The following is a 9402-nucleotide window of genomic DNA, read 5'->3' as shown; positions in this document are numbered from 1 at the left end:
CCACTGTGGAGCCCTCATCTTCTCAACATCAACAAACCCCATCTCTTGAAGCTAATGATGCACCAACCCAAGAACAAGAACAAAACCCTCCTTCTTGTGTGCAAGATCAAGGACAAGATCAACCAAAGGTTCATGATGGCTCCGATGAGGATCCATTCAATTCTTGTCATTCACCGAGTAATGTCCAAGATCAAGCACATGAAGTTGAGCAATCTCAAGAAATTGAGGAAGCTCAAATTGAAGGTCAAGACGGGGACCCAAATGATCAAGTTGATCAAGTGATACCTCCAAGGCCAAGAAGAACCAAGGAGGAGATCGAGGCCCATCGTCTAGCAAGAAGAGAAAGGAACCTTGAAATTCGAGACACACACATGACAAGGTCCTTGGTGATTTAAGGGCAAGTGTTACCACAAGAAGGCAATTGGCTAACTTTAGCAATCATCATGCTTATATCTCCTTAGTGGAACCCAAGAAAGTTTTTGAAGCCCTTGAAGATTCGGATTGGTTGGAAGCTATGCACGATGAACTCAACAACTTCAAGCGCAATAAAGTATGGACTTTAGTAGAGAAGCCAAAGGGGTGCCGCAATGTTATAGGCACTAAATGGATTTTCAAGAACAAGCAAGATGAGTTTGTAAATGTTGTGAGGAACAAGGCAAGATTGGTGGCTCAAGGTTTCTATCAAGTTGAAGGAATTGACTTTGGAGAAACTTATGCTCCCGTGGCTCGCCTTGAGTCCATCCGTATCCTTCTTGCTTATGCATCGCATCATAACTTTAAGTTACAACAAATAGATGTGAAAAGTGCATTTCTTAATGGTCCTTTGCATGAAGAGGTTTATGTTAAGCAACCCCCGGGGTTTGAGGATCTCGACTTTCCTAACCATGTCTATAAGCTTGATAAAGCACTTTATGGTCTCAAACAAGCTCCTAGAGCTTGGTACAAGCACCTTAAAGAATTGTTGATAGACCGTGGATTTGATGTCGGGCTAATCGATCCCACTCTTTTTACTAAGAGGGTCAATGGGGAGCTTTTCGTTTGCCAATTATATGTTGATGATATTATCTTTGGCTCTACTAACAAAGCTTTCAATGATGAATTTTCAAAGCTTATGAACGATAGGTTTGAGATGTCTATGATGGGAGAGATGAAGTTCTTTCTTGGTTTTGAGATCAAGCAATTGAGAGAAGGGACCTTCATCAATCAAGCAAAATATCTTCAAGACATGCTCAAGAGGTTCAAGATGACCGAGATGAAGGGTGTAGCCACTCATATGGTTACTAAATGTCATCTTGCACTAGATCCCAATGGTAAAGAGGTGGATCAAAAGGTATATCGCTCCATGATTGGATCCTTGCTTTACCTTTGTGCATCTAGACCGGACATAGTGTTGAGTGTTGGTGTGTGTGCAAGGTATCAAGCTTCTCCTAAAGAGAGTCACATGATGGCTCCCAAAAGAATCTTTCGATATTTAGTTGATACCCCAAGATATGGTATTTGGTATCCTAAAGGCTCAAGTTTTATTCTCAATGGATACACCGATGCGGATTGGGCGGGAGACAAGGATGATAGGAAATCAACCTCCGGGGCTTGCAAATTCCTTGGTAGGTCCTTGGTGTGTTGGTCTTCTAAGAAGCAAAATTGTATATCTCTCTCCACCGCCGAAGCCAAATATGTTGCCGCCGCAAGTGGATGCACTCAATTGTTATGGATGAGGCAAACTTTAAAGGAATACGGTGTCATTTGTGACAAAGTGCCTCTATTATGTGACAATGAAAGCGCTATCAAGATTGCCTATAATCCGCTGCAACATTCAAGAACGAAGCATATTGAGATCCGGAATCATTTTATTAGGGATCATGTTGCCCGTGGCGATATTGAGCTTATCTATGTTCCTACCAAAGATCAACTTGCCGATATATTCACGAAGCCTCTTGATGAAGCAAGGTTTTTCTATTTGAGGAATGAGCTAAATATCATTGATTCAAGGAGTATAGCTTGACCATCTTGCAAACACACCTTTGTCTCAAAACTTTATTTGGTTTAGATGTGGGCATGGAAATAGGGGGAGTGCGGTTTAAACTATTGAGCTATCCCTCCCCCCATATTGCCAACATTAAGAAATCATTCTCTTTATATCATATGTTGATATGTGAGCTTCAGTGATGAGTAGTGGTTTGGGCCCAAGATATATCTTCGCGGTGCCATGCCATAACACTCATATATGGTGGCCTAGGCCACCACACTCTTCTTTGTGAAGAGTTGGAGTTATTTGGATCTTAATGATTTTATTTGACATCTCCTTGTTTTTATGGGAAATCACTCTAGTTTGGCCTTATTTGCTCAAATCTTGCAAACTTGAGTGATCATGTACTATTAACAGTTTGAGTGTTCTAAACCCAAGCCTACACTCATCTATAAGCAATTTCCATCTTGCTCCTATGTCATGTTTTGGTAAAAACTTGGAGTTTGAGGAGTTTCGGTCGGATGATCTTGGTTGCTCCATCTTATTGGTAAATGTGCATCTTATATGTGACGTGATACCTTATTGCATCACATATGGGCTTATGCAAATAACCAACAAAAGATAGGCAGGATTTCCGGAGTTCTGGAATTTTCCAGAAAACCGGATAATCCGGCCTTTGGGCACCCCGGAAAATCCGGTCGGGCCGGATTATCCACCCTAACTTAGGGCCGGATTATCCGGCCTGGGCAGATCTTGAAGGGTCTTGAGGGGAGGCCGCGGGGGTGAACGGTTCACAACCAGACCCCCACGCGCCTCTCTCCTCTCTCTTCCCTCAAGGTCGCCGGAACTCCTCCTCCTCGCCGGAGCCGCCCCGTCCGCTCCCTCTCGTAGTTCTTGGGTGGATCGGGTGCTCCTCCTCCCTAGCTTTCATCCCCTCCAAGCGGCTCCTCCAATGGAAGAGGGTATGGCTCACAATCCCTAACCCTAGGTGTTGTGTTTTGTATGTGCTATTTTCTTGTTGGGGATGGTGTCTAGTTGTTCCAAATCATGTGTAGAATACTTCATTTGCATGCTATGAGGCCGATCTGGTTCTAGACAAGTTTTTGCTTGAGATTTCTGCAGATTCGCAGGGCCGGATTATCCGGCCCCCGCGCTGGCCGGATTATCCGGCCTGGCCGGATTATCCGCCCCTCGGGGAACCCGGATTAACCAGCCTGGAGCTTTGTTGCTGCTGCAGTTCTGTTTCAATCTATCATGTCTAAACTTTTACCGACTCATAGTATGTTTCTAGAGTACTCTACTGTATCATTACATGACTTATGAGCATTATCTTCTCTTTGCTATCCGTCTTTGTCTATCACAGGTAGCGGTACTCGGAGGCGCTCTAGGACTTCACGGTCGAGTGATGAGTTGGCTCAGAATGCTCCTCGCAAGTCCGCCACTCTGAGGCGGAAAGGCAAGTCAACTAGGGAGAACTACAAGGCCATGGATAGTGTCTCATATTCTGCTATCCGTATGAAGAACTGGTATGAAGACGTTGAGAGGGATGATGAGATTGAGGACAAGCGTTTCTGGTGCCTGGAGCAAGAGTACATCTTCAAGGACATATACGAACCTATGAAGAAAGTGAGACCTATGCAAGCAATTAACGTGGATCTTCTGGCTGTGAACAATCACTTTGAGGATGCCATCTGGGTCACTGGAAAAATGGGTTTGCATGATCTTATGAAGATACAGTGTGATTACAGTCCTGTTCTGGTTAAGCAATTCTATGCTACACTTGCCTTCAAGAAGGACGAAGAGCGCACTATGATGTGGATGACTGGCTCCACCCAGTGTGAGGCTACTTTGCGTCGGTTTGCTTCTATTCTTGGCGTTCCCGAGGAAGGTGGTCACCGCCTACATGGTCCGCAGAAGACTGACAAGAATGTGCTCTACAATATGTATGATGGGTCTGGAGTTATTGGGTCTACCAGGGGGCTTCTACCCATCTATAGTCAGCTGCTCCGTTTCTTCAGGGCCACCATTGCTCCTAGTGGCGGGAACAATGATGCTCTCTGTGGACCTCTTGTGGATCTTATGCATCTTGGCTATGAATGTGCTCAGGATGGTGAGGAGGCGTCTGATTTCACTCTCGATATCATGGACTACATCTTTAATGAGATTCATGACACCATGGTTTCTCGAACTACTATGCCCTATGCTCCATATATTTAGCTTCTCATCAACAACACTACTAATCTTACTGAAGACTTGAGTCGATTCCCTAAAGAGAGTCACACTGTCAAGAAGGCCTACAAGAAGAAGCCAGTCCCCCCTGCTGCACTTGCTTCTGGCTCCTTTATGGGAGATGCCCGCTCTAGTGGCTATGCACCCGGTCGCCCTGTTCTTGTGATTCAGAAGCATGTGAGGAAGCTCACTTGGTTTCAGCGCAATATTCTCTGCATGAACATTGAGATTCACAAGGAAAACTTTGAGGCCAGCCATCGGTGCTCAGAAATTCAGCATACTCAGGCGGTTATTCTTCACAGGCTCAGTGGTGAGCAAGGACCTCCGCCTCAGCCTCCGGTTCACCCAGCTTAAAGTGGGTGGCACTCTTCCCAGGTTCCTTGGGCTGATATTGAGCAGGGTATTCAGAGGGCCAACATTGCTCGCGACTCCCCTCCAGCCGCGGACAGTGATGATGAGTACCAAACCGACGAGGACTCCGAGTGATCTCCATGGGGCGAGTAGCATCGCGCTTTTCCTTTTTTGGCATCCTGATGCCAAAGGGGGAGAAGTGTTCTATTAGGTCTTCTCTCGGCCTTTATCGCTTGTGTCCTTTTTTATGTCGTTTATTTGAACTATTTGGCTTGTTGGTTTGTTCGTTCAAAACTATGTGTTATATGTGGTTGTGAGACATTATGTTAAGGATTTCGGATTTCTATATGTTGAGACCAAGGTTTATTATATGGTGTGTGATGTTATATATCCGGTATTATATATCTCCATATGGGTATGATTTCTATCACCTTGCCTCAACTTCATATATGTCTATGTCTCTTGTTTGAGCTCATGTTGGATATCCTTTGTGTTGAGGCACCCCGCACCTATATGTTGTGTATTTGTATTCAAATGCAAATTACTTGTATGCACACATGTAGGGGGTGCCTCTATGTTTTGCCAACATCCTTGTTCTCTATTGTGGTTTTCTTGCAAATCCGTATATTGTCATCAAACACCAAAAAGGGGGAGATTGAAAGAACATCTCTCACATTATGTTTTAAAGTGTTTGATGTCAATATATGTGATACTCTAATGTTTGATGAAGTGGTGCAGAGATTATATATATACATATATGTGGGTATCTTGTGTGGAAAAACAAGATAAAAAGGAAGCAGAAAAAGTTTCACCGGGCTGGATATTCCGGGCCGGATATTTGCAAAATATCTGGCCCCCCAAAATCGGCTAAGGACTCGGGACGATGCGGCTCAGTACTCCCCTGGCTCCAGGGCCGGACTTTTGCCCGGAAATTCCCTGAGGCCGGATTTTCCGGGGGGGGGGGGATAATCCGGCCCTCACTTACACCGGATAATCCGGCCCTCGAAAGCTTCCAACGGCTGGATTTTGAGAGGGGGTATTTTATACCCCCCTTCTTCTTCCTTCCTCCTTGCTCAATCATTGCACAAATCCTGCCAAGCTTCACCACCATTAGAGCCACCTCAAGAACACAAGAATTGCAAGATCTTCTCCTCCACCCAACCAAAGCTCTTGATCTTTGGAGATTCGAAGGAGAAGACCCCGATCTACATCTTCACTGAAGAGATTTGCATTTCCCCCTCATATGCTTGAGGGCCCTTTGCTAGTGTTCCTCTTTTGAGAAACCCTAGTTATTTGTACTTGATATTGTTGTTGTTGTTGTTGTTATTGTTGTTGTTGTTGTTGTTGTTGTTGTTGTTGTTGTTGTTGTTGTTGTTGTTGTTGTTGTTGTTGTTGTTGTTGTTGTTGTTGTTGTTGTGTTGTTGTTGTTGTTGTTGTTGTTGTTGTTGTTGTTGTAGTAGTAGTAGTAGTAGTTGTTGTTGTTGTTGTTGTTGTTGTTGTTGTTGTTGTTGTTGTTGTTGTTGTTGTTGTTGTTGTTGTTGTTGTTGTTGTTGTTGTTGTTGTTGTTGTTGTTGTTGTTGTTGTTGTTGTTGTTGTTGTTGTTGTTGTTGTTGTTGTTGTTGTTACAGATTTGGGAGCCTCCAATTTGGTTGTGGATGTGTGCCCCAAGAACTTTGTAAAGGCCCGGTTTCCGCCTCGAGGAAATCCCTTAGTGAAAGTGGGCTAGGCCTTCGTGGCGTTGCTCACAGGAGACCCGAGTGAAGCCTTCATGGTTGTTGGTCTGGCTTTCGTAGCAACCACACTCCTCCAAACGTAGACGTACCTTCTTGCAAAGGAAGGGAACTACGGGAATCAACTCTATGTCTCCGTGTGCTCCACTCTCGGTTACCTCTATCCTTTATCTCCTTTATATATTGCGTAGCCATATCTTGCTTAGTCGTTGACCTTGTCATATAGGTAAATTCACATAGTTGCATATCTAGAGAATTTACCTTTGTGCCAAGCCTAAATTGAAAAAGAACTAAAAATTGGTTAGCACCTATTCACCCCCCCTCTAGGTGCGGCATACGATCCTTTCAGCCTGCACAAGAAGCAGCAACAAAAAAAAATTAGAAACACAACAATTTGGTAGCCTAGAGAAAGTAAGCATAATTACTACCCCTGAGAAATGGTCGACACACTTCCAGTAAGAATAGTTTTTAATTTTTTAACTTTCTTTCATAAAAGAATATAAGCCCAGATCTTTGAATATACATGATACATCTTGGGCAAACTGGATAAATGCAGGGCAATGCTCACTAGTTGATGCCTGATACGTCCCAAACGTATCTATAATTTCTTATGTTCCATGCTACTTTATTGATGATACCTACATGTTTTATACACATTATATGCCATTATTATGCGTTTTCCGGAACTAACCTATTAACAAGATGCCACAGTGCCAGTTTCGTTTATTATGTCCGTTTATTGCGTGAAAAGGCCCAAAAACCAAAGTGCTCGGAAAAATCCAGAAAAATTACAGAAATTCTATTTCGTCGGAAGACTCACGGAGCCGAAGGGCAAGCCGGGGGAGGCCCGGGGCCTCCTCCCAATAGGCCGGCGCGGCCCGGAGGGTGGTCACCCCACCCCGGTGTGTGGGCCCCTCGGGACTCTTCCGACTCCGACTCTTCGCCTATTTAAGCCGTCGTGACCTAAAACTTCGACACCGATTGACGAAACTCCGTGAAAGACTCCGGGGCGCCGCCACATCGCAAAACTCCAACTCGGGGGACGAAGTCTCGTTCCGGCACCTCGCCGGGACGGGGAATTGCCCCCGGAGTCATCTCCACCGCCGTCTCCACCGCCATCTTCACCGCCATCGCTGTCTCCATGATGAGGAGGGAGTAATTCACCCCCGGGGATGAGGGCTCCGCTGTAGCTATGTGGTTCATCTCTCTCTTTATGTGATCTAGTTGAATATCATCTATGTGCTACTCTAGTGATGTTATTAAAGTACTCTATTCCTCCTGCACGGTGTAATGGTGACAGTGTGTGCATCGTGTAGTACTTGGCGTAGACTATGATTGTAATCTCTTGTAGATTATGAAGTTAACTATTGCTATGATAGTATTGATGTGATCTATGCCTCCTTCATAGTGTGATGGTGACAAGTGTGCATGCTATGTTAGTTCTCGGTGTAATTGTGTTGATCTATCTTGCACTCTAAGGTTATTTAAATATGAATATCGAATATTGTGGAGCTTGTTAACTCCGGCATTGAGGGTTCGTGTAATCCTACACAATTAGTGGTGTTCATCATCCAACAAAAGGGTGTAGAGTAGTCCTATTATGTGATCATTGTTGAGAGTGTCCACTAGTGAAAGCAGGATCCCTAGGCCTTGCTTCCAAGCATCGAATCTCCGTTTGTTTACTCGTTTTGTTGCATGTTTACTCGCTGCCATATTTTATTCAGATTGCTATTACCACTCATATACATCCATATTACTTGTATTTCACTATCTCTTCGCCGAACTAGTACACCTATACATCTGACAAGTGTATTTGGTGTGTTGGGGACACAAGAGACTTCTTGCTTTGTGGTTGCAGTGGTTGCTTGAGAGGGATATCTTTGACCTCTTCCTCCCTGAGTTCGATAAACCTTGGGTGATCCACTTAAGGGAAACTTGCTGCTGTTCTACAAACCTCTGCTCTTGGAGGCCCAACACTGTCTACAAGAATAGAAGCACACGTAGACATCAAGCTATTTTCTGGCGCCGTTGCCGGGGAGGAAAGGTAAAAGGTACTCACACTCCGGATCTCGGCTACTAAGCTATTTTCCGGCGCCGTTGTAAGTGCTCGAAGCTATTTCCTTTAGATCCTGCAATTGCATCTTTTTGTTTCTTGTTTTACACTAGTTAGGCATAAGGGACAACAATGAGCTTCTTATTTTATTTCCTGAGTTACGACATGAATTTTGTGATGCGAAAATTAAAGAACCTATGGAGCCTCAATTGCATGCTAGTAGCAATATTATTAGTATGAACGCAATCACTGCTAATGCTATGGATAAGTCTAAGCTTGGGGAAGCTAGTTTACATAAAAATAATCTTTTTTGCTCCTCAGCTTTGGAATAAATATTTTGCTCTGATAATGCTTTATCTCCCATATGCGATAACTCTAATGATGCTTCGATATTTTAAATCCACCTGTCGAAAGTATTCCGTATAAAATACCTATGAAAATTATTGAACGTGTTATGGATAACCGCTATGAGGGGGATGGAACCTGTCCATCCCGGAGATCATTTACTCGTTTTTGCATGAATTATGCGGGTTATTCAAGTGTGCAGGTATCTCTATGGATGAAGTGAGGAAGAAGCTATTCTCTGTTTCACTGTCTGGTAAAGCGGCGCATTGGTATAAATTGTTGAAGAATAGTCATTCTCTTGGTTGGGAGGAAATTGTATCTCTCTTTTACTCTAAATTTTATCCTCCTCATGAAGTGCATATTGATAGGAATTACATTTATAACTTTTATCCTCGTAATGGAGAGAGTATCTCTCAAGCGTGGGGGAGATTGAAGTCACTAATGCTCAAATGTCCCATCCATGAGCTCCCCGTAATGTTATTGTTAACAATTTTTATGCGAGGATTTCAGGACAACACAAGGACTATCCGGATGCCTCGTTCGGAGGGATCTTTCACAAGCAAGGAGGTTGAAGCTAGGTGGGATCTTCTTGATCGGATTGAGGAGAACGCTGAAGGATGGGAGAACAACAAAGGTGAAGAGTCAGGTATAAATTATGATTATGAATGCATTGAAACTTTTATGAATACTGATAAATTTCGAGATATGAGTGCTACTTATGGTCTTGA

This window comes from Lolium rigidum, chromosome 7, assembly GCF_022539505.1.
Source record: "Lolium rigidum isolate FL_2022 chromosome 7, APGP_CSIRO_Lrig_0.1, whole genome shotgun sequence".
NCBI lineage: Eukaryota > Viridiplantae > Streptophyta > Magnoliopsida > Poales > Poaceae > Lolium > Lolium rigidum.
This window is presented reverse-complemented; position numbering follows the sequence as displayed.